The following is a 25,941-nucleotide window of genomic DNA, read 5'->3' as shown; positions in this document are numbered from 1 at the left end:
ATGTGTATATATGTCTGCTTGATAGTGAGGTTGAAAGCCAGACTGAGAAGTTGAAATTTAGTCTATTATTGAGTCATACAAATTTGGAAGTAACACAATCAAAATTGTGTTTTATGACTGTGGTATTAGCGTTATGTAGTTTGGAAATAGTGGAGGAAAAACTTTAAGATAATATTACCAGTTAGGATTCTGCTGGGGGGAAAAAAGTTAACACTATTTTTCCATTTTCTGGTATCACTGTATATTCTCCAAATCAAATTAACACAAGTCCTAACTCGTTTTATAGGTTTCATGGGCTGTGTGATTTTGGGTTAATTATTAACCCTCTCCATACAAGGGCAGAACCTTCTGTATGGAAAAATAATGCAAAATCACAACTACAAAATTAGATACAGGGCTTGGAAGGGGCATTTTCATGTTAAGGGTCCTGAAGCTTAACCTTAATTAGCTTTACAATAAACTCTCTTTATAGTAAATGAGTCTCTGTGCATCTTTATCTGTTAAATGCACTGTGAACATTGCCCTGTTTGCCTGATGCAGTCATGATTTATGCTTGTGGTCCTAGAGGCATGCCCAGTTTAGCATGTGTCTAGGGAGTTTTTGTTTTTTAACTAAAGAAACTACCATTACTGTTTCTGTTAAAATGAGCCCAGATAGAGTCAGTGAGTGGCCTATTTTTTTTTTTAAATTTCTGCTGCCATGGTCTGTATTAGTGCATGAGCCGAGTGTGCAGTGAAGAGAGTTCTCACTTTAACATGTGGTTAGATCTATCATGCAATGATAACTCGGGAAAGACACTTCCCAGATCGAAAATAATTAACTACTCTTTTTGAAGACAGAATAGAGGGCACTAGTTGATAGGGTGTGCTGGGACATGAGCAGCTAGGGACAATTAACTTGCTGGTTGGGGTTGCAGAGGTATTAAATGCTGCCGGCCAGTTGTCCCAGCTAGTTGGGCTATAGCATGCTAAAGTCTGGGTGATTTGTATAGCTGCCATACCAGAGGGTGGGGTCAATATGAAACACGGGAAATTTTAGGTTACATGTAAGTGAAATTAGAAGAAATAGAGGCTAAGCTCCTGTCCTGTCAGAGAGCATACAAAGAGTAGTAGGAATGTTATTGCTGTAATGGTTTTTGTCAACTATTTTTTTTTTATACTGTTTGGTAATGCTTTTGTAATCTTTTTGGTAGCAGAGAACTCAAAGGAAAATTAATGCCTAAAAGTAAATTAAGTACTGATATTTTGTTTATAAGTTGATGATGAACCTCTAAGTTATGCACAAAATTTTTACTAGCATTTGGCATCTCTCCTGTTTATATCATTGACTACATGCCAAGCTGAAGACACAAATCTACTGAAAAAGCATCAGGATTTACTTTCAGTTTTAGTAGTTATTTTAAGGAGATTATAGTGGCGAACAATAATTTGACACATGTAACTGCAGAACATTGAAGATAAAAATTATATCCGCAATTATAATGTGAATACACATTTGGTGGATTATAGCGTCATGTGTTAAAGAGGGTTCTTACTAAATTATATAACCTATGTGACCAAGGTATACTTAGATTGATTGTGGTTTACACGTATTTCATAGTTGCATCCAAAGAAGCTTGATATTTTACCAAACGGAAGCGGCAGTTGTCAAAATTTCGAACAATTTTATATATGCACAGTTAATGTAACTGAATTACAGTGTTTCTGAGACAATACTAATGTTGAAAATACTTTGGCATGTCATTATAAGCTTTCTCTCTTTGCTGCCTTTCATTAATTGAATTTCATAAACATTTGAGTCTTTGAAGAATTACTTTGTAAATCAATCCATGTGTCTTACATTGTTTTGAACATTTTTGTAAGCAAGTCCTCTAAATTTTGGTGACATTTTGTTAAAAAAAACTTTATTCAAATAAATAAGTCTTTATCCCATAAATAGAGTGGAAAAACTTGAACATTTGAAGCTTTAGTGAATTAGAATTATTGAAAATAAAGTTTTTGAGATTTAATTGTGAATAGCCTGAAACATACATTCATGTTGGGGTATCATTCACTTTCTAAAATCTCTTCCACTATGTGACTCAGGAGATGGCTGCTCATGTTTATCATTATAGCCTGTAACTGTGAAATAATGTTTTCTTTGTGAAAATACTATAAAAATTCAGTCTGTAAGAACTTATGTAATTTAGACCCCGTATTTTGAGTATTAGATTTCTGCCTTGTTGATTTGACAGTTTTTTTCTCAATACCTTACCTTATGCATCAATACCTTAATTTATGCATCTCTAAAAACTTTTTTCTTGTGTTATAAGAAAAAAATTTATGTAAAAGCCATAATATTCTACATATATCGTTACTATTCCTGACACATCAGGTGGACCTGTCTTAGTTTTGTGGAAAGCCAATGTAAGTACTTTTTCTAGGCTAGTTACTGTCCTGAATCTTAATAAGTTTGCTAGGTAACAATGTTGGATTATGATGTTTTAGATTAAATTAATTTCAATGTAATACAAGCTATAAAATATTGTTTTTCGTTTGTTATTGCTCAATTTTATTTACATTTTCCGCTTAATCACACTTAAGATGCTATTATAAGATCTTAACAGTCTGGAAACAGTTTCCTTTGCATGGCACCATGCCACTAAAAAATAAACTAAGCAGCAAACTAACAAGCAAAACAAAAGAAACAAAAAACAATTCAAGACAGTTAAGACATATGATACCCATAGTATTTAATTCATATTGTAGTTTCAATATCTCCTGCATACTCCATGTAAAATATATGTTAGTGTTGTTTTTTATCTTTGTCAACCTCTTGCCTTTGTGTCTTTTTTTTTTTTAAGAAAGTATTTCTTTAGCCTTTTTCTTTAAATCTTTACTAGAAAGCATAGCAAGGGGCAGAATGCTCTGATACATTACTGTAGTCAGCATACTTTTATTTCTTCGTGTGTTTCCGTGTGTCTCTTTTCTCATCCCTTATCCTTTTTCCTCCTTCCCTCCCCCATCTCTTAACTTCTTTCCCTCCCCTAACCTTTTTACACATCTCTATTTTACTGTGTTCTTTCTTACAATGAATAATGTAACAAATATCTATATTCCTGCTTCCCAGAATTGATAACTTGTAGAGTGTTCTGTGAACAGGTTATGACCTATTACTGATTTTCTTTTAGTGTGTAGTTATAATGGCAACTAATATTGTTCATTCTTTTATTGAAAGAGATGGTTGCAATATATTTTTTTAAAAATCCATTTCCCTGAATAACGTAGTAATTGCTGTTAAAAAGATTAGCCTCATTCCCACCTCCACTCCTCTAATTATCTAGTAATTTAAATTTAAAGGCAAAATTTAGAGAAACTCTTAAAGTTATATAAGTGCATATAAATTTCATGAAGAAACTTGCATATGATTAGGGCCTTGAAGGTATTGAAAGTTTTGAATACTGAAGTGTGGTGGGAGAAGTGTCCATATAAAGAGAATAAAAGCATATACTTGATTTTGTTGGGTGTTAGAATGCATGAAGTAGAAGAATGGAAATAAGGTTGAAATCTGAGTTGTGGACAGACTATGGAAGTCATGTCCCTAAGTGATAATCAGAGCTGTGTTTATTGGGATTCCAATATAGTGAAATGTATTGGAGAACATTTGAATAAAATCCAGGAAATTCTAAAATACAATTATGGTAGTTAGCTACATAATATTGCAGTTGTCAAAGTAACAAATGACTTTTGGGGGATTCATATTATATAATGGCAAACCGTCTTAATTATGTGCACATTTTTCTTTGTCAGGTGTAAAATTCTAGTTCCCCCTTTTATTTAGGGGTTATGTTCTCCCTTTGCTATCTTATTTTTGTCTAGCTTTATTGAGGTAAAATTGACAAATTGTAAGATATTTAGAGTGCGCAACCTGATGATTTGATATTTGTATACATTGTGAAGGGATTCCCAACACCAGGTTATCACATCCATCACCGATGGTATTATTTCTTTTGGTGAGACCATTTAAAATCTATTCTCAGTAAATTTCCATTATATATTACAATGTTATCAACTATAGTTACCATGTTATACATTAGATCCTCCACCTCATTCATCTGAAAAACTTTGTAACCTTTAAAAAATCTGTTTCCCCAAACCTCCATCAATCACTTTTCTCTTCTCTGTTACTGTGAATTTGACTTTTAAAAAAAGATTCCCATGTAAGTGATACCATGTGATATTTTTCTCTGTCCACCTTATTTCATTTATCATTTTGCCCTCTAGGTTCATCCATGTTATCACAAATGTGGTTTTGATGTTTTTTCTTTCTAAAGGCTGAATGATATTCCATTGTGTGTACACACACATATACACACAATACACCACATTTTCTTGATCCATTCCTCTATTGACAGACACTTAGGTTGCTTTCATATCTTGGCTATTGTGAATAATGCTGCTGTGAACATGGGAGTAGAACTATGTCTTTGAGACACTGAATTCTCTTTGGATATGTACTCAGAAGTGGTATTGCTGGATCATATGGTAGTTCTGTTTCTAACTTTTTGAGGGAACTCCATACTGCTTTCTGTAGTGGCTGTACCAATTTACAGTCCCACCAACAGTGCAGAAGGGTTCCCTTTTCTCTACTTCCCCAGCACTTACTATTTCTTTTCCTTTTGATAAAATTCTTCCTAGGTATAAGGTGATAAATCATTGTGGTTTTGATTTGCATTTCCCTGATGATTGGTGATGTTGAACACCTTTCATGCTCTTGTTAGCCATTTGTATGTCTTCTTCGGAAAAGTGTCTGTTTAGGTTCTTTGCCTGTGTTTTAAAATTTTTATTTTTATTTATAAGTAGGCTCCATGTTCAATGCAGGCCTCAAACTCATGATCTCAAGATCGAGTTGCATGCTTTACTGACTGAGCCAGCCCGGCACCCATATGATTTTAAAGTTTTAATTCCAGTATAATTAACATAGTGTTATCTTAGTTTCAGGTGTACAATATAGTGATTCAGCAGTTCTGTACATTACTCAGTGCTCATGATGATAGTGTACAATTAATCCCTTTCACCTGTTTTACTTTCCCTACCTTCGTCCCCTCTGATAATCATCAGTTTGTTTTCTATAGTTAAGAGCCTGTTTTTGACTTTGTCTCTTAAATTCCACATATGAGTGGAATCATATGGTATTTGTCTTTCCATGACTGACTTATTTCACTTAGCATTATACTCTCTAGATGCATCCATGTCATTGCAGATGGCAAGATTTCATTATTTTTTATGATTGCATAATATTCCATTGCATGTACATTCCACCTTTCTCTTTTTGATTTTCTTTGTTTTTCATTTTTTTAAATTTAATTTTATTATGTTATGTTAGTCACAATACATCATTAGTTTTTGATATAGTGTTCCATGATTCATTGTTTTCGTATAACACCTGGTGCTCCATGCAGCACATGTCCTTAATACCCATCACCGGGCTAACCCATCTACCCAAGCCCCTCCCCTCTAAAACCCTCAGTTTGTTTCTCGGAGTCCATAGTCTCTCATGGTTCGTCTCCCCCTCCGATTTCCCCTCTTTCATTTTTCCTTCTCCTAATGTCCTCCATGCTATTCTTTATGTTCCACAAATAAGTGAAACCATATGATAATTGACTTTCTCTGCTTGACTTATTTCATTTAGCATAATCTCCTCCAGTCCCATCCATGTTGATGTAAAACTCAGCCTTTCTGATGGCTGAGTAGTATTCCATTCTATATATGGACCACCTCTTCTTTATCCATTCATCTGTTGAAGGGCATCTTGGCTCTTTCCACAGTTTGGCTATTGCGGACATTGCTGCTATGAACACTGGGGTGCATATGGCCCTTTTTCACGACATCTGTGTCTTTGGGTTAAATACCCAGTAGTACAGTTGCTGGGTCATAGGGTAGCTCTATTTTTAATTTTTTGAGGCACCTCCACACTGTTTTCCAAAGTGGCTGTACCAACTTGCATTCCCACCAACAGTGTAAGAGGGTTCCCCTTTCTCCACAACTCCTCAACATTTGTTGTTTCTTGCCTTTTAAGTTTTTGCCATTCTGACTGGTGTAAGGTGGTATCTCAATGTGGTTTTGATTTGAATTTCCCTGATGGCTAATGATGAACGTTTTTTCATGTGTCAGCCATTTGTATGTCTTCTTTGGAGAGGTGTCTTTTCATGTCTTCTGCCCATTTTTTGACTTGATTATTTGTTTTTTGGGTGTTGAGTTTGAGAAGTTCTTTATAGATCTTGGATATCAGCCTTTTGTCTGTAATGTCATTTGCAAATATCTCCTCCCATTCTGTGGGTTGCCTCTTTGTTTTGTTGACTGTTTCCTTTGTTGTGCAGAAGCTTTTTATCTTGATGAAGTCCCAAAAGTTCATTTTTGCTTTTGTTTCACTTGTCTTTGGGGATGTATCTTGAAAGAAGTTGCTGTGGCCAATGTTGAAGAGGTTACTGCCTATATTCTCCTCTAGGATTTTGATGGATTCCTGTCTCACATTGAGGTCTTTCATCCATTTTGAGTTTATCTTTGTGTATGGTGTTAGAGAATGGTCGAGTTTCATTCCTCTTTGTATATAGTTGTCCAATTTTCCCAGCACCATTTATTGAAGAGACTGTCTTTTCTCCATTGCATATTTTTTCCTGCTTTGTCGAAGATTATTTGACCATAGAGTTGAGAGTCCATATCTGGGGCCTCTGTTCTGTTCTTTTGGTCTATATGTCTGTTTTTGTGCCAGTACCATGCTGTCTTGGTGGTCACTGCTTTGTAATAAAGCTTGAAATCGGGCAACATGATGCCCCCAGCTTTGTTTTTCTTTTTCAACATTTCCTTGGTGATTTGGGGCCTTTTCTGATGCTATACAAATTTTAGGATTGTTTGTTCCAGCACTTTGAAAAATGTCATTGGAATTTTGATTGGGATGGTGATGAAGGTATAGATTGCTCTGGGCAGCATAGACATTTTAACAATGTTTATTCTTCCGATCCATGAGCATGGAATGTTTTTCCATCTTTTTGTGTCTTCTTCAGTTTCTTTCATGAGTGTTCTGTAGTTCCTAGAGTATGGCTCCTTTACCTCTTTGGTTAGGTTTATTTCGAGGTGTCGTATGGTTTTTGGTGCTATTGTAAATAGAATCGTTTCTCTAATTTCTCTTTCTGCAGTTGCGTTGTTAGTGTATAAGAAAACAACTGATTCTGTGCATTGATTTTGTATCCTGCCACATTACTGAATTGCTGTATGAGTTCTAGTAATTTGGGGGTGGAGTCGTTTGGGTTTTCCACATAAAATATCATGTCATCTGCGAAGAGAGAGAGTTTAACTTCTTCTTTGCTAATTCGAATACCTTTTATTTCTTTTTGTTGTCTTGATTGCTGTTGCTAGGACTTCTAGTACTATGTTGAACAATAGTAGTGAGAGTGGGCATCCTTGATGTGTTCCTGATGTTAAGGGAAAGGCTCTTATCTTTTCCCCATTGAGGATGATATTTGCTGTGGGTTTTTCATAGATGGATTTTATGAACTTGAGGAATGTTCCCTCTATCCCGATACTCTGAAGAGTTTTAATCAGGAAAGGATGCTGTATTTTGTCAAATCCTTTTTCTGCATCAATTGAGAGGATCATATGGTTGTTCTCTTTCCTCTTATTAATGTGTTCTATCACATTGATTGATTTGCGAATGTTGAACCATCCTTGCATCCCGGGGATAAATCCCACTTGGTTGTGGTGGATGACCCTTTTAATGTATTGTTCAATCCTATTAGCTAGGATTTTGTTGAGAATTTTGGAATCCATATTCATCAGGGATATCGGTCTGAAATTCTCCTTTTTGATGGGGTCTTTGCCTGGTTTGGGGATTAAGGTAATGCTGGCCTCATAGAATGAGTCTGGAAGCTTTCCTTCTGTTTCTGTTTTTTGAAACAGCTTCACGAGAATAGGTATTATTTCTTCTTTGAATGTTTGGTAGAATTCCCCAGGGAACCCATCAGGCCTTGGACTCTTGTTTTTTTTTGGGAGGTTTTTGATCACTGCTTCATCTCGTTACTGGTTATTGGCCTATTCAGGTTGTCAGTTTCTTCCTGTTTTAGTCTTGGGAGTTTATACATTTCCAGGAAGGCATTCATTTCTTCCGGGTTGCTCAATTTATTGGCATATAGTTGTTGATAATAATTTCTAATAATTGTTTCTATTTCCTTGGTGTTAGTCGTGCTCTTTCTCCTTTCATTCATAATTTTATTAATTTGGGTCCTTTCTCTTTTCCTTTGGCTAAGTCTGGCCAGTTTATCGATCTTACTAATTCTTTCAAAGAACCAGCTTCTAGTTTCGTTGATTTGATCTGCTGTGTTTCTGGTTTCTCATTCATTGATCTCTGCTCTAATCTTAATTATTTCTCTTCTAATGCGTGGCTTAGGCATCGTTTGTTGCTTTTTCTCTGATTATTTAAGGTGTAGAGTTAGTTGGTGAATTCGGGATTTTTCTCTTTTTTTGAATGAGGCTTGGATGGCTATGTATTTTCCCTTTAGGACCACCTTTGCTGTATCCCATAGGTTTTGGACCAATGTGTTTTCATTCTCTTTGGTTTCCGTGACTTGTTTAAGTTCTTCTTTTATTTCCTGGTTGACCCAAACATCCTTGAGCAGAGTGGTCTTTAGCTTCCAAGTGTTTGAATTTCTTCCAAGTTTTTTCTTGTGATTGAGTTCCAATTTTAAAGCATTATGGTCTGAGAATATGCAGGGAATAATCTCAATCTTTTGGTATCGGTTGAGACCTGATTTGTGACCCGGTATGTGGTCTAGTCTGGAGAAAATTCCATGTGTGCTCGAGAAGAATGAGTATTCTCTTGTTTTAGGGTGGAATGTTCTGTATATACCTATGAGGTCCATCTGGTCCAGTGTGTCATTCAAGCTCTTGTTTCCTTGTTGATTTTCTGCTTAGGTGACCTGTCCATTGCTGAAAGTGGAGTATTGAGGTCTCCTACAATTAACGTATTATTATCAATATGAATATGACTCTTTATTTTGGTTAACAGTTGGCTGCTCCTATGTTGGGGGCGTAGATACTTAGAACTGTTACATTTCCTTGTTGGATAGACCCTTTAAGAATGATACAGTGTCCTTCTGTGTCTCTAACTACAGTCTTTAGTTTAAAATCTAATTTGTCTGATATAAGCATTGCTACCCCAGCTTTCTTTTGAGGTCTGTTGGCATGGAAGATGGATCTCCATCCCTTCACTTTCAGTGTGGATGTATCTTTAGGTTCAGAATGAGTCTCTTGTAGACAGCATGTGGATGGGTCCTGTCTTTTTATCCAGTCTGCAGCCCTATGCCATTTTATGGGAGCATTTAGGCCATTCACATTGAGAGTGATTATTGAGATATATGAATTTTTTGTCATCATGTTGCCTGTGAAGTCCTTGTTTCTATAGATCATCTCTGTAAATTTCTGTTCTAGATCACTCTTGGGGTCTTTCTCTTTTTATAGAACCCCCCTTAATATTTTTTGCAGGGCTGGCTTAGTGGTCACATATTCTTTCAGTTTCTGCCGGTCTTGGAAGCTCTGCATCTCTTCATCCATTCTAAATGACAGCTTTGCTGGATAAAATATTCTTGGCTGCATGTTCTTCTCATTTAGAACCCTGAATATGTCTTGCCAGCCCTTTCTGGCTTGCCAGGTCTCTGTATAGGTCTGACGTTATTCTGATGTTCCTCCCTCTGTATGTAAGGATTCTCTTCCCCCTAACTGCCCTTAAGATGATCTCCTTGGTTCCAAGATTAGCGAATTTTACTATTACATGCCGGGGTGTTGGCCTGTTTTCCTTGATCTTGGGAGGAGTCCTCTCTGCCTCTGAGACATGAATGTTTGTTTCATTCCCCAGATTAGGACGTTCTCAGCTATGATTTGCTCAAATACATCTTCTAATCCTCTCTGTCTCTCCACCCCCTCAGGGATTCCAATAATTCTGACATTGGAACATTTCATGGTGTCACTTATTCTCTGATTCTGTTTTCGTGGATTTTAAGTTGTTTCTCCTCTTTTTCCTTCTTTTCTATTAATTGGTCTTCTAGATCACCAATTCTCTCTTCTGCCTCGTTTACCCTAGCTGTTAGATTATCTAGATTAGATTGGATCTCATTGATAGCATTTTTAACTTCTGTCAGTTCAGCTTTCATTTCTGCCCTTAGAGACCCTATGTGCTATTAATCGATTTCTCCATTCTAGCTATCGTCTTCGTAACTGTTACCATGAAATCCATTTCTGACATCTTGGCTATATCTGTATCCATTTGTAAATCTGTGGCAGAAGTCACAATCTCTGCATTTTTCCTATTTTTGGGGTTCCTCCTCCTAGTAATTCTGTTGAGGGGTGATTGAGGGAATGTACAGAGTCCAAATTCTTGACCACAATCCGAGCAAGATGCACCTGTTTTATAGAGACCTTAGGGTTGTCAGCCTCTTCTTCTCCCAGCCTGTCTTCTGGGGGAGGGGTCTGCCACACTGTTACTCAGGCAACCCTGTTTGGGCAGAGTTGCCCTGCCCCCTGTGGCAGGGGCTGGGCTCTGTGAAAACCGTTTTTTGGGGGCTTTTATTCTCTGGCGGCTTTCCGCATCTCTTCCGAGAATCAGAGCAGAAGAGATCGTTTCCAACCCTCTGCCTCAGAGCAGAGCGATCACAGTCTGTTCTTCAATGAGCTCTCCAGGCCACGCTATCTCTGTTTTTGTCTGTGTTGCTATAAACTGAAGCGTCCTGGGTTGTGCTCACCTCAGCAGTGCTCCCAGTCCTCACCTCCAGGTGGGGGCACATCTCTGCCCTTTGTGCTTCTGAAACCAGCAGCTGCCCCCAGTTCACACACGTGTCCCTGCCGCTCCAGGTTTCAGTCGGGGGGCTGCCCTAAAGTCCTTTCCTCGCCGATACCAGTCTGTGAGTCTGTGCCCTGTCCCCAACATGGGAGGCTTTTAGTCACTGGCATTGCAGGATCCCCACAGCTCCCTTCCCCTTCTGTTTATCTTCTGATATCTGTCCGTGGAATCATGGTTCCCTGCTCCAATCTCAAAACCAACCATCTACGATATTCTGTTTGTAGAGATCCAGATCTGTCTTCTTACATCTCAGGCTGATTTTGTGGGTGTTCAGAGTGTTCTGGTAGATACCCAGCTCAATTCAGGGGACCGGTTGGAATAGGGTCCCCTACTCCTCCGCCATCTCTTCCCCAATCCTACATTCCACCTCTCTTTAAAATTTATTTAAATTAAATTTAGTTAACTATATTATTAGTTTCAGGGATAGAAGTTAGTGATTCATCATTTGCATATAACACCCAGTGCTCATCACATCAAGTGCCCACCTTAATGCCCATCACCCAGTTATCCCTTCCCCCCACCAACCTCTCCTTCAGCAACCCTCAGTTTGTTTCCTAGAGTTCAGGGTCTCTTAGGGTTTGCCTCCCTCTCTATTTTCATCTTTTATTTTTCCTTCTCTTCCGTTATGTTCATCTGTTTTGTTTCTTAAATTCTACATAGGAGTGAAATCCTATGGTATTTGTCTTTCTCTGACTGATTTATTTCACTTAGCATAATACTCTCTAGTTCCATCCATGTCATTGCAGATGGCAAGATTTCATTCTTTTTGATGGCTGAGTAATATTCCATTGTGTGTGTGTGTGTGTGTGTGTGTGTGTGTGTGTGTGTGTGTGTGTGTATACAGCACATCTTTATCCATTGATGTGTTGATGGACATCTGGGTTCTTTCCATAGTTTGACTATTGTGGACATCGCTGCTATAAACATTGGGGTGCGTGTGCCCTTTTGAATCACTATGTTTTATCCTTTGGATAAATACTTAGTGCAATTGCTGGGTTGTAGGGTAGCTCTATTTTTAACTTTTTGAGGAGCCTCTATACTGTTTTCCAGAGTGGGTGCACCAGTTTGCATTCCCTCCAACAGTGTAAGAGGTTTCCTCTTTCTCCATATCATCACCAACATCTGTTGTTTCCTGAGTTGTTAGTTTTAGCCATTCTAATCAGTGAGGTGGTACATACCACCTCTTTTTTATCCATTCCTCTATTGATGGACTCTTGGGCTACTTCCATAGTTTGGCTATTGTAAATAATGCTGCTATAAACATGCATGTATCTCTTTGAAGTAGTGTTTTTGTATTTTGCGGGTAAACACCCAGTAGCGTGATTGCTGGATCGTAAGATAGTTCTAATTTTAACATTTTGAGGAACCTCCATACTGTTTTCCACAGTGGCTGTACCAGTTTCTATTCCTACCAACAGTGCAAGAGGGTTCCATTTTCTCCACATCCTTGCCAACAGTTGTCGTTTCTTGTGTTTTGGATTTTAGCCATTCTGACAGGTGTGAGGTGATACTGAAATTTTGATTTGCATTTCCCTGATGATCAGTGATGTTGAGCATCTTTTCACTTGTCTGTTGGCCATCTGTATGTTTTCTTTGGAGAAATGTCTTCTTTCGTCCATTTTTAAATTGGCTTATTTGTTTTTTAGATGTTGAGTTGCATGAGTTTTTATATATTTTGGATATCAACCCTTTATTGGATATCCAGTTTGCAGATCTCTCCCATTCAGTAGGTTATATTTTAGTTTTGTCAATTGTTTCCTTTGTTGTGCAGAAGCTTTTCATTTTGATATAGTCCCAATAGTATATTTTTGCTTTTATTTCTCTTGCCTCAGGAGACATATCTAGAAAAATGTTTTCTATGGCTGATGTCAGAGAAATTACTGCCTGAGCTCTCTTCTGGAATTTTTTATGGTTTCAGGTCTCAGATTTAGATCTTTTTTCCATTCTGAGTATATTTTTGTGTATGGTGTAAGAAGAACATGGTCAAGTTTAATTCTGCATCTAGCTATCCAGTTTAACCAACACCATTTATTGAAGTGATTGACTTTTTCCTATTGTGTATTCTTGCTCCTTTGTCATAGATTAATTTGCAGTATCAGTGTGGGTTTGTTTCTGGACTTCCTGTTGTGGTCTGTTTATCTGTGTGTCTCTTTTTGTGCCAGTACCATACTCTTTTGATTACTACAGCTTTGTGGTATAACTTGAAATCTGGGATTGTGATACCTTCATTTTTGTTCTTCTTTTTCAAGATTGCTTTGGCTATTCAGGGTTTTTTGTGGTTTCATACAAATTTTAGGGTTATTCTATTCTTTGAAAAATGCTGTTGGTATTTTGATAGGGATTGCATTAAATCTGTAGATTGCTTTGGGCAGTAGGGACATTTTAACTTTTGTTCTTCTAATTGAGGAGATGGAATCTCTTTCCATTTGTGTCATATTCAATTTCTTTTATCAGTGTTTTAGTTTTCAGAGTATAGGTCTTTCACCTCTTTGGTTAGGTTTATTCCTAGGTATCTTATTATTTTTGGTGCAATTGTAAATGGGGTTGTTTTCTTAATGTCTCTTTCTGCTGTTTCATTATTAGTATATAGAAATGCAACAGACACTTGTATATTGATATTGTATCCTGTGATCATACTGAATTCATTTGTCAGTTCTAGCAGGTTTTTGGTGGAGTCTTTAGGGTTTTCTATATATAGTATCATGTCATCTGCAAATATTGAATGGTTTACTTTTTCTTTACCAGTTTGGATGCCTTTTATTCCCTTTCCTTGTCTGATTATTGTGGCTAGGACTTCCCGTTCTATGTTGAATAAAAGTAGTAAGAGTGGACATCATTGTGTTGTTCCTGATCTTAGGGGAAAAACAGAAACTGTTTTTCACCATTGAGGATGATGTTGGTTGAGGGTTTTTCATATATGGCCTTTATTGTATTGAGATATAGTTCCCTCTAACCTTAATTTGTTGGAGGGTTTTTATCCTGAATGAAGGTTGTACTTAATCAAATGCATTTTTTGCATCTGTTGAAATGATCATATGGTTTTTATCCTTTCACTTGTTGATGTGATTTATCACGTTGATTGATTTAGAAATATTGAACCACCCTTGCATTCCAGGAGTAAATCTCACTTGATCATGGTTATTTATTTTTTTTAATGTATTTTTGGATTCAGTTTTCTGATATTTTGTTAAGGATTTTTGCAGCTATGGTTGTCAAAGATACTTGTCTGTAGTTTTCTTTTTTTGGTAGTGTCTTTATCTGGTTTTGGTATAGGGTAATGTTTGCCTCATAGAATAAATTTTGAGGCTTTCCTTTCTCTTCAATTTTTTGGTAATAGTTTGAGAAGAATAGGAATTAACTCTTCTTTAAATATTTGTTGGAATTGACCTGTGAAGCCATCTTGTCCTGGACTTTTGTTAGTTGGGAGTTTTTTGATTACTGATTCAATTTCATTGCTGGTAAATTGGTCTGTTCAATCTTCTATTTATACCTGATTCAGTTTTGGGAGGTTTTATGTTTCTAGGAATTTATTCATTTCCTTAGTTTGACCAATTTGTTGGCATATAATTTTTCAAAATACTCTCTTTTAATCCTTTATATTTCCTTTTTTTTTTTAAAGATTTTTCCATATTTAGAGCGAGTGAGCATGAGCTGGGAGAATAGAGGGGAGGGAGAGGAAGAGGGAGAAAGAATCTAAAGCAGACTCTTTGCTGAGTGTGGAGCCCGATGTGGGGCTCAATCCCATGGCCACGAGATCATGATCAGAGTTGAAACCAAGGGTCAGAGGCCCAACCAACTGCGCCAACCAGGTACCCCAATTTCCTTTTTTTTCTTTAAAGATTTATTTATTTATTTTAGAAAGAGAGTGTGTGCACACATGAGTGGGAGGGGCAGAGAGAGAGGGAGAGAGAATCTCATGCAGACTCCATGGTGAGCATGGAGCCTGACATGGGACTTGATCTTATGACCCTAAGATCATAACCTGAGCCAAAACCAAGAGTTGGATGCTTAACTGGCTGCTCCACCCAGGCACCCCTTATTCTTTGTATTTCTATGGTATTGGTTTTTTACTTTGCTTTCATTTCTGATTTTATTTGAGGTATTTCTTTTTCTCTTCAAACTTTTTTTCTAATTTTTTGATGAGACAAAGTTTATCAATTTCTTATCTTTTCAAAGCAGCAGCTCCTGGTTTCATTGATCTGTTCTACTGGTTTTGTTTGTTTTAGTTTCTATTTCTTTTATTTCTGCTCTAATCTTTGTTATTTCCTTCCTTCTGGTTTTGGGTTTTGTTTGTTCTTTTTCTAGCACTTTTAGGTGTAAGGTTAGATTTTTCTTCCTTCTTGAGGTAGGTCTATATTGCTATAAATTTTTCTCATGGAACAGTTTTTGCTGTATCCCAAAGATAATGGACTGTTGTGTTTTCATTTTCATTTGTCTCCATGTATTTTTTTGCTGTCTTTGATTTCTTGGTTGACCCATTTATTGTTTTGTAGTATGTTATATCTCCATCTATTTGTATTCTTTCCATATTTGTTCTTGTAGTTGATTTCTAGTTTCATAATGTTGTGGTCAGAAAAGATGCATGGGATGACTTCAGTTTTTTTGAATTTGTTGAGACTTGTTCTGTGGCCTAATATGTGATCTCTTCTGGAGAATGTTCTTTGTGCACTTGAAAAGAATGTGCATTCTGCTGTTTTGAGATGGAATGTTCTGAATATATCTTAGATCCATCTGGTCCAGTGTGTCATTTAAAGCCACTGTTTCCCTGTTGGTTTTCTCTTTGGATGATCTATCCATTGATGTAAGTGAGTGGTTAAAGTCCCCTACCATTGTTGTATTATGATCAATTACTTCCTTTATGTTTGTTATTAGCTGCTTTATGTATTTGGGTACTCCCATAAATACTTAACAGTTGTTATATTTTCTTTATTCCTCTTTGTGTCTTGTTGTAGTCTTTGTTTAAAGTCTCTTTTTTCCAATTAAGTATTGCTACCCCAGCTTTCTTTTCACTTCCATTTGAATGATAAATCCTTCTCCATTCCTTCACTTTCAATCTACATGTGTCTTTAAGTCTGAAATGTTAAAATGTCTTTAAGTCTGTTATAGGTAGCATATAGATGGGTCTTGCTTTTTTAACCCATTTTTTAACCCATGTCTTTTGATTGGAGTGGTTAGTGTATTTATACTCAAAGTAATTATTGATAGGTATGTACTTATTGCCATTTTGTTACTTGTTTTATGGTTGTTTTTGTAGTTTGCTGTTCATTCTCTTGCTTTCTTTTCTCATGGTTTACTGGCTTTCTTTAGTGATATCCTTGGGTTACTTTTTCTTCAGTTTTGCATATCTATTACTGGTTTTTGATTTGTGGTTATCCTTAGTTTTTTTTTTTTAAGATTTTATTTATTTTAGAGAGAGCGAGCATTCACATGCTAATGGGGGGTGGGGAGGTGCAGAGGGGGAGTGAGAGGAAGAGGAAAAGAATCCTAAGCAGTCTCTATGCTGAGTGCAGAGCCCAATGCGGGGCTTCATTCTATGACCCTTAGAACATGACCTGAGTTGAAACCAAGAGTTGGATGCCCATCCAGTTGAACCACCCAGGTGCTCCACTGTTAGGTTTTTATATAACATCTTCCATATATGGCAGTCTGTATTAAGTTGATGGTCACTTAAATTTGAACCCATTCTTTACTCCTCTCCTCCTCACATTTTAGGTACAAGGCGTCATACTTTACATCCTTCTATTTTGTGAATCCCTTGACTGGCTTTTATAGATATGTTTAATTCGAATGCTTTTGTGTTTCCTACTTACTACTGAATGTGGTCTTTTCCTTTCCATTCAAAGAATCCCCTTTAGCATTTCTCATAGAGCTGGTTAGTGGTCATAAATTCCTTTAACTTTTGTTTTTCTGGGAAACGGTCCTTATCTCTCTCTCTAGTCTGGATGATAGCCTTGCTGGGTAGATTATTCTTGGCTGCAGGTTTTTTCTTTCAGTACATTGAATATGTCATGCTAATGCTTTCAGGCCTGTGAAGTTTCTGCTGAAAAATAGCTGATAACCTATGTGATTTCCCTTGTATGCAACTGTTTTCTCTTGCTGCTTTTAAAATTGTCTTTAAATCACTACTTTTTACCGTTTTGATTGCTGTATGTCTTGGTGTGGATCTCCTTGGGTTGATTTTGTTGGGCACTCTGTGCCTCCTGGATCTGGATTTCTGTTTCCTTTCCCAAATTTGGGAAATTTTCAGCTATCATTTCTTCAAATAAATTCTCTGCACTCTTTTCTCTGTCTTCTCTTTCTGTAATGCAAATGTTATTACACTTGATGGTGTTGCCGAGTTCCCTAAGTCTATTTTCATTTTTATTATTTTTTTCTTCTCTCCTATTCAGCTTGATTGCTTTCCATTACTTTGTCTTCCAGTTTGCTGATCTGTTCTTCTGTTCCCTCTAGTATACTTTTTATTCCCTTTAATGTATTTGTAATTTTTAGTTACTGATTCTTCAGTGCTGATTGGTTTTTGTTTTCTTTTTTTTTTAAACGTACTTATCTTTTTAATTTTTAAAATATTTATTTGACAGAGAGAGAGTGCACACGAAGGTGGGGGGCAGCAGGCAGAGGGAGAAGCAGGCTCCCTCAGCAGGGAGCCTGATGCAGGACTAGATCCCAGGACCCTGGGATCATGACCTGAGCCAAAGGCAGATGCTAAACTGACTGAGCCCTCCAGGCGTCCCCTTTTTTACGTTTTCTATCTTTTTGTTAAGGATCTCACTGAGGTCCTCCACTCTTTTCTCAAGTCCAGTGTTATCTTTATGACCATTATTAAATTCTCTGTCTAGGCATATTATCTGTTTAAAATAGCTTTCTGGCTGTGATTTTGCCTTGTTCTTTCATTTGGGACATATTCCTCTGTCTCCTCATTTTGTCTAATTCCGTGTGTCTGTTTCTGTATGTTAGGAAGTAAGCTACATCTACTGCTCTTGAAAGTACTGGCCTTATGAAGAAGAGGTTTTTGTAATGCCCTGTAGTGCAGCATCCCCTGTTTAGCAGAACCTGGCACTTCAGGGGTGTCTCCTGTGTGTGTGTGTGTGTGTGTGTGTGTGTGTGTGTGTGTGTGTGTGTGTGTGTGTGTCTGTCTGTCCCTTGCTGTTATTGCAGAGCCAGTGTTTCCTTCAGTCCAGTCATCTGAAATGGCTTTCTTTGCCTATTGTGGGCAGGGTTAGGTCCCTGTGTTTTTAATGCGCCTGTCTGGTCTTGATTTGAGTCAGACCAGGCATTTGCCAGAAGTGCAGTAGCACTGAACTGCAAGGTGCTTTCCCTGGGTTGTCCCCTGAGAAACTTTTGCTGGTGGGCGGAGCCTGCTGTCAGACCAGATTCCTGTCCCCAGTCTACTGCTGGGGCCATAGTCTGACTGGTGTGTGTGGTTATCTTTCCCTCTCACTGGGGCAGGAGTCACTTTGGAGTGGTACTGGCCCCTGTTGGGGCTGCTTGCACACTGCCAGGCTTGTGGCACCACTTCGGATGGATCTGGCCAAGTGTGTATTGGAGAAGGCAGTTGGACAGGAGAAGGCAGGGGCATTTATGCTGTTGGCAAGTTAGGTAGCTAGTGTTGGCACTGTGTTGGTTTCTGCAGGTATCTAAGGGTCTAGGCTTCAGGGTTGGGGCGGGAAATGGCACCTTGCCAGACCTTTTGTTTCCAGAGAAATCTCCCAATGATCCCTACCCTTCCAGCATACACTCTGAGATTAGTAAACAAATCTCCTTCCCATATACCTCAGGTATTTTTTCAAACTGCTACTTCTATGCTGTATCATCACTGGACTGTTATGCTGTGTCTTTAAGGGTGGGGACTCAGTTTCCTGTTGCCATCCTGGCTCTCCCAGAGCTGAGCCAACTCATTTTGTAAATTCTAGGTGTTAAGCCCCCCTGACTATAAGAACTCATGAAATTATGCCCCTGTGGTTTTCAGAGTCAAATATTATGGGGCTTGTTTTTCCCAATGTTGGTCCCCCATGCCTGGGGTGCCTGGTTTGGGGTCCTTTCCTCTCTCCTCTTCTCATGGGCAGTGTCCCTCCCTTCTAGGCACAGTCCCACAGGTCCATTTAGCTCTGGGCTGCATCTCTGCCTTTCCTACCCTCTTTGATGTAGCCTCTTTTCTACATTTAACTGTCGAGAGTCTGTTCTGCTTGTCTTGCATCATTTTCTGGGTTATTTAAACTGATGTGGGTGTTATCTAGTTGTATCTGTGGAATGAAGTCAGCTAAGGGTCCTGCTACCCTGCCCATGACTGATGGGCAGGTTGAGCTGCCTCTTTGCTTCTTTTTAAATTGAGTTAATTTGTTTGGTTTTGTGTGTTACTGAGTAGTATGAGTTTTGTATAGATTGTGTATATTTACACTTTATCACATATAACATTTGTAAATATTTGCTCCCATTCCATAGGTTGCCTTTTCATTTTGTTGATTTCTTTTGCTGCGTGGAAGCTTTTCAGTTTAATGGAGTTCTATTTATTTTTCTTTTTGTTGTCTTTGTTTTTGGTTTAATCTAAATAATTTATTGCCAAAACCAACGTCAAGGAGCTTAACCCCCTGTGTTTTCTTCTAGCCTTATGTTTTCAGGTCTTAGGTTCAAGTCTTTATTTCATTTTGACTGAATTTTTGTGTATGGTGTAAGATGGGGGTCCACTTTCATTTCATTCATTTACATGTGACCATCCAGTTTTCCCTACCATTTATTTTAGGACAATTTATTACCTTTCACCATTATATTTTCTTGGCTCTTTTGTCATCAATTAACTTATGACATATATGCATGCTAGGCTCTCTATTTTATTCCAGAATCTCAGTCTGTATGTCTATATTTATGCCAGTACCATAGGTTTGTCAGTCCCTGACTGATGATGGTGTGACTTAAAATATTTTGACTTTACAATGATGCAAAAGCTGTATGCATTCAGTAGAAACCATACTTTGAATTTTGAAGTTTGATCTTTTTCTGGGCTAGTGGTATGTAGTATGATACTCTCTCAAGATGCTAGGCAATGGCAGCATGTTGTAGCTCCCAGTCAGCCATGCAGTCAGGAGGGTAAACAATGATACACTAACAACCATTCTGTATCCATACAGCCATTCTCTTGTTCACGTTTGTACAGCATATGATAAGTTACATGAGATATTCAACACTTCATTATAAAATGGGCTTTGTATTAGATTATTTTTCCCAACTGTAGGCTAATATAAAGTGTTCTGAGTATGCTTCAGGTAGGCTAGGCTAAGCTATGAAATTTGGTAGGTTAGGTGTATTAAATGCATTTTCAACTACAATATTTTCAACTTACAATGTCTTTATCAGAATGTAACCCTATTGTAAGTCAAGGAAGATCTATATAGTTTGAATCAAGTGTGATGCCTTCAGCTTTGTTCTTTTTTCTGAAGATTACCTTGGCTATTTGGGGTCTTTTATGGTCCCATACAAATTTTAATAGTTTGTTTTATTTCTGTGAAAAATTCTATTGGAATTTTGATGGGGATTGCATTGAATCTGTAGATTGTTATGAATAGTCTGGACATTTTAACCCTATGGATTCTTCCAATCCATAAGCATGAAATTTCTCACCGTTATTTGTGTATTCTTCAATTTCTTTCATCAGTGTCTTGTAGTTTTCAATATACAGATGTTTCGTCTCTTTTCTTTTTTGCTGCTATTTTAAGTAGGATTGTTTTCTTAATTTCTCATTTTGATAGATTGTTAGTGTATAGAAACACAACTGATTTTTGTATATTCATATTCTGTAACTTTACTGAATTTGTTTATTCTAACAGGTTTTTTTTGGAGTCTTTAGGGTTTTCTATATATATCATGTTATCTGAAAATTAATACAATTTTACTTGTTCTTTTTTTGTTTTGGATGTTCTTTATTTCTTTTTCTTTCCTGATTGCTCTGGTTAGGACTTCCTTGTTATGTTGAAGGAAGGTGATGTGAGTGGGCACCCTTGTTTCTGATCACAGAGGAAAAGGTTTCAGTGTTTCACCTTTGAATGTGAGATTAGCTATGGGCTCGTCATCTATGGCCTTTATTATGTTGAGGTATGTTCTTTCTGTACTCACTTTGTTAGGAGTTTTTATGATAAAAGGATGTTGAATTTTGGCAAATGCTTTTTCTGTAGCTATTGAAACGATCATATGATTTTTAAGCTTTCTTTTGTTAATGCAGTTTATCACATTGATTTGCATATGGTGAGCCATCATTGCATCCCTGGAATGAATCCAGCTTGATCATAGTGAAGGATCTTTTTGCTATTATGTTAAATTTGGTTTGCTGATATTATGTTGAAGATTTTTGCATTCATGTTTGACAGGTATATTGGCCTGTAATTTTCCTTCCTTGTGTGTCTTTGTCTGGTTTTTCTATCAGAGTAATGTTAGTCTGGTAAAATAAGTTTAGAAGTGTTTTCTCTTTTTTTGTTTTTTTGGAAAAGCTTGAGAAGGATTGATACTAGTTATTTTTTAAATGCTTGGTAGACTTCAACAGTACAGCCATCTAGTCTTTGTTCTCTATTGGTTGATTTTTGAATACTGATTCAGTCTCCTTAGTAGTATTGGTCTATTATGATTTCTTATTTTTTCATTATTCAGTTTTGGTAGATTGTATATTTCAAGAAATTATCCATTTCTTATCAGTTGTCCAATTTGTGGTTTATAATTGTTCATAGTAGCTTCTTATGATGCTTTTTATTTGTATTATGTAAGTTGTAATGTCTTTTCCATTTTTAATTTCATTCATGTCTTTTTTTGATAAATGTAGCTAATGGTTTGTTAATTTTATCTTTTCAAAAACTCAACCGCTATTTTCATTGATCTTTTCTATTGTTTTTTTAGTATCTATTTCATTTGTTTTTACTCTCTGTGCTGTAGACTTGTTTCTGCGAACTTTGTGCTTTGTTTTTGTTTTGTTTTGGCCCCTCAGGTGGAAAGTTAGGTGGTTTTCTTGAGCTCTTTCTCTTTTTCTTAATATAGGCATTTATTGCTACCAAATACTGCTTTTGCTGCATCCTGTAAGTTTTTGTATGTTGTGTTTTCATTCTCATTTGTCTCAAGATACATATTTATTTTGTTTTTGTTCTTTGACCTCTTTGTTGTTCAGGAGGATGTTGTTTAGTCTCCATATAAATGTGTTTTCCAGTTTTCTTCTTGGAAGTATTTCTAGGTTTATTTTTTGTTTTGTTTTGTTTTTTTTAAGATTTTATTTATTTATTTATTTAGAGAATATGCATGAGCAGGGAGAGGGGCAGAGGGAAAGGGAGAGAGAGAAAATCCCAAGTAGACTCCATGCTGAGCATGGAGTCTGACGAGGAGGGGGAGAGCTTGATCTCATGACCCTGAGATCATGACTTGAGCTGAAACCAAGAGTTGGATGTTAACTGACTGAGCCACCCAGGGACACTATGATTTCTAGTTTTATGCCATTGTAGTTGGAAGAGATCCTTGATATGATCTCAGTCTTCTTAAATTTAAGACTTTTGTGGATTAACATTTGAGCTGTCCTGGAGAATGATCTATGTGGGCTGTATATTTTGTCGCTGTTGGATGGAATGTTCTATAATATGTTCTGCCTATTAAGTCCGTCTCATCTAATGTATAGTTTAAGAGCAATATTTTCTTATTGATTTTATATCTGATTCTGATGTGTCTGTTCCCCCCCCCCCCCCGCCCCCACCAAGCAATTCTCCAAAAGTAGCTTGGTGTCCTACAATTAGTGGCCTACAATTAAACTCACTTATAATAGTATCTAGCTGGAGATAATGTTAGATTCCTACAAAACTGTTTCTGCCCCCTACTTCAGTCACCAATAGCAAGTCCGAGTTGTCACCTGTACTTCTGACCAACTAGCTATAGATTGGACATTCCATTGAGGCCCTCCTCGGGTTCAATGGATTTGTTAGAGGAGCTCACAGAACTCAGAGAAACATTTTATCTACTTGATTACAGTTTTATTTTAAATGGATGTAGTTCAGGAATAGCCAGATAGAAGAAATACTTAAGGCAGGACACGGGGAAAGAGCATGGAATTTCCATTTCCTTTCCATTTCCATTTCCCCAAATCTCCATGTGTTCACTAACTTGAAAGCTCTCCAAACTCAGTCCCTTTGGTTTTTATGGAGGCTTAATTATGTAGGTGTGATTGATTAAATCACTGGCTATTATTAATTCAACCTTCAGTTCCTCTCTCCTCCAGGAAGTTTATGTTAATAAAGGTACTTTATTAACGTAACAAAAGAACTTCTTTTTTTTTCTTTTTTCATTTTATTTATGTTTTATTTATTTTTTAATACGTTTTTAAATATTTTTAAGATTTAAAGTGTTTAAAGTTTGTAATTCCTAGTAGGAAAACATTATCTGAATGAATACTCTGATGGCAAACCACTAAAGAATGTTTCAGTTGCATGTGGGGCAGAGGGGTAGGGATTCTCTTCACAGCACCCCAGCTTTCTTCATGAGAAGGTCAGAGGTACACTGGTTTGTATTATTGCGACATCCATTAGGTGATCGTTGCTTCTCCTTCAGCAAGGGCTTTCTTTGTCAGAAGGGCATTATGCTTGACCTCCAAATTTGGCTGACAATTTACTGATGAGATTCATAACCTTTGGATTGGTCTGATATTTTGACATGTTCACTGGGTTCTGGGCCACATCCTGGAAGGCCACCATAACTTCTGGATCCTGCATGGCTGCAAGAACCTCTGGATCACTAAGAATTTCATTGAGCCCAGGCATTCCTGCCATTCCAGGCATCCCCCCCTGCCATTCCAGGCATTCCTCCAGGAAAATTACCAGGCATTCCCCCAGGAAAGCCACCTGGGAAAGAGCCATACTGAGCTCCTGATTGTCCTCTGGCTTCTTCCTCCCTCTGGGCTCTCTCATGTTCTTCCCGAGCCTTCTTAACTCTTTCTGTTCTTTCTTTGATCTCTCGTTCTTTACGTTTTCACTCATACTTTCTCCGATGTTCAGCAATTTTCTGGGCCCTCGGTTGAACTTCTTTCTGCATTGCACTAGCATCTTCATTGTAATCCAGTTTACAAGCAAGGGCAAGATCATGTGCTGCTTCTTCCCAATGGCCCAGAAGTCTGTGTGCTTTCCCTCGCCACTTATAAGGCTGAGCTGAATCAGGATTTATTTCAGTAGCTCTGTCACAGTCTCAAATGGCAGCATTTGGCTTCTGTAATTTGATGAAGATACTGGCTCTCGGCATACAGAATGGCCAAGCGAGGATTCAGTTTGATGGCATCTGTGAACAAGTCAATGGCTTTCTGTAGTTCATCATTTAGGATATCAGTGGCAGCCACTTTTTTATTTGCCTGATCCATCATTTCCTCGGTTATCTCTACATTTTCATCTCCCATTTCTTTTTTTTTTTTTTTTTTTTTTTTTAAAGATTTTATTTTTATTATTTATTTGAGAGAGAGAGAATGAGAGATAGAGAGCACGAGAGGGAAGAGGGTCAGAGGGAGAAGCAGACTCCCCGCAGAGCAGGGAGCCTGATGTGGGACTCAATCCCGGGACTCCAGGATCATGACCTGAGCTGAAGGCAGTTGCTTAACCAACTGAGCCACCCAGGCGCCCTCATCTCCCATTTCTTAAGGGGCATCAGTATCTGGTTCAATCACACCTTCATTGTCAATTTCTAGATCACTTTCCTCACTTGATGGTTCGTCTGTCTTTATGTTTTCCTCCGCCTTACTATCTGTTTTTTCTTCCTTGATATTGTCTTCTGATTCAGTTTTATGAGTGGCAGGTGGTATTTTACCCCCCATGCTCTCCACCCACTCTTGCAGGAAGTGCATTTCCTCAGTGTGCAGAACGCTTGGATCCTCCTTACACATTTTCACGAAGGCCCAAAGCTCGCTCACTTTGCAGGGGTCCATGGTCTAGAGGCGGTGGCAGGCGGCAGGCGCGGCTGAGCTTTTTTTTTTTTTTTTTTTTGCTCTCATTAAGAAATTCCAAGGGTTTTAGGAGCTCTGTGCCAGGATTGGGGATGAAAACCAAATATACTTTTCTTGTTATATGTCAGAGTATCATAATGATCAGTCTTTTGTTGAATGTGGATTATTGAAGTCTTGCGCTATTATTCTGTTGCTGCTGCTTGCTTCAGCTCTGTTTATATTTGCTTTATAAATTTAGATGCTCCATTATTGGGTGCATTAGTGTTTACAATTGTTATATCTTCTTGATCATTTGACCTCTTTGTCATCATGTAATAATTTTCTTTGTCTCTTGTTACAGTCTTTGGCTTAGAGTCCATTTTGCTTGATATAGGTATGCCATCCCAGCTTTCTTTTGGTTTCACTTGTATGAAATATCATTTTTCCATGTGTTCACTTTCAGTCTGTGCATGTCCTTAAAGCTAAAGTGTGTCTTTTACATGCAACTTCTAGTTGGGTTATTTAAAAAAAAAATCTAATAAGCAACTCTGTCTTTTGATTAGAGAATTGAGACCATTTACATTTAAAGAAATTATTGCTAGTTATGGACTTACTGTTGCCATTTTGTTAAGTGTTTTTTGGTTAATTCCTCTCTTCCCTTTTTTCTCTCTTGCCCTATTGCTTTGTAGTTTGATGATTTTCTGTATGGTATGCTTTGATTCCTTTTTAAAAATTTTTCTTTATAGGCTCTTACTTTGTGTTTATCCTGAGGCTTATATAAAACATTACAGTCCGTTTTGAGCTGATAACTAACTTGAGATGTACATCAAAGCTCTCCCACTTCCGTGTGTGTGTGTGTGTGTGTGTGTGTGTGTGTGTGTGTGTGTGTGTGTGTGTTTCAGACTTTACTTTTAAGTAATGTCTACACCCTCTGTGAGGCTCAAACCCACAACCAGGAGATCAAGAGTCTCACACTCTCCTTACTGGCACCCTCACATTTTTTTGATGTCACAATTTGCATTTTTTCATTCTGTGTCTGTTATCAAACTGTTGTAGTTATATTGTAATCCTATTTCTTCCATAAGAGAATTATAAGTGATTGCCCACCACCATTAAATTTGAATATTCTGAATTTATTTATATATTTCTCTTTACTATTG

At 37.4% G+C, this 25,941-nt stretch overlaps 1 protein-coding gene and 1 pseudogene across 23 annotated transcripts in view; one reads left to right on the top strand and one right to left on the bottom strand.

Moving 5' to 3' along the window:
- The window catches only part of C9H12orf40 (chromosome 9 C12orf40 homolog), a 228,712-nt gene that overhangs the window by 77,716 nt on the left and 125,055 nt on the right, over positions 1-25,941 (top strand). The window lies entirely within an intron of this gene.
- Positions 23,454-24,784, bottom strand: LOC113921647 (annotated as a pseudogene).

The sequence above is a fragment of the Zalophus californianus genome, chromosome 9 (genome assembly GCF_009762305.2).
Source record: "Zalophus californianus isolate mZalCal1 chromosome 9, mZalCal1.pri.v2, whole genome shotgun sequence".
NCBI lineage: Eukaryota > Metazoa > Chordata > Mammalia > Carnivora > Otariidae > Zalophus > Zalophus californianus.
This window is presented reverse-complemented; position numbering and strand designations above follow the sequence as displayed.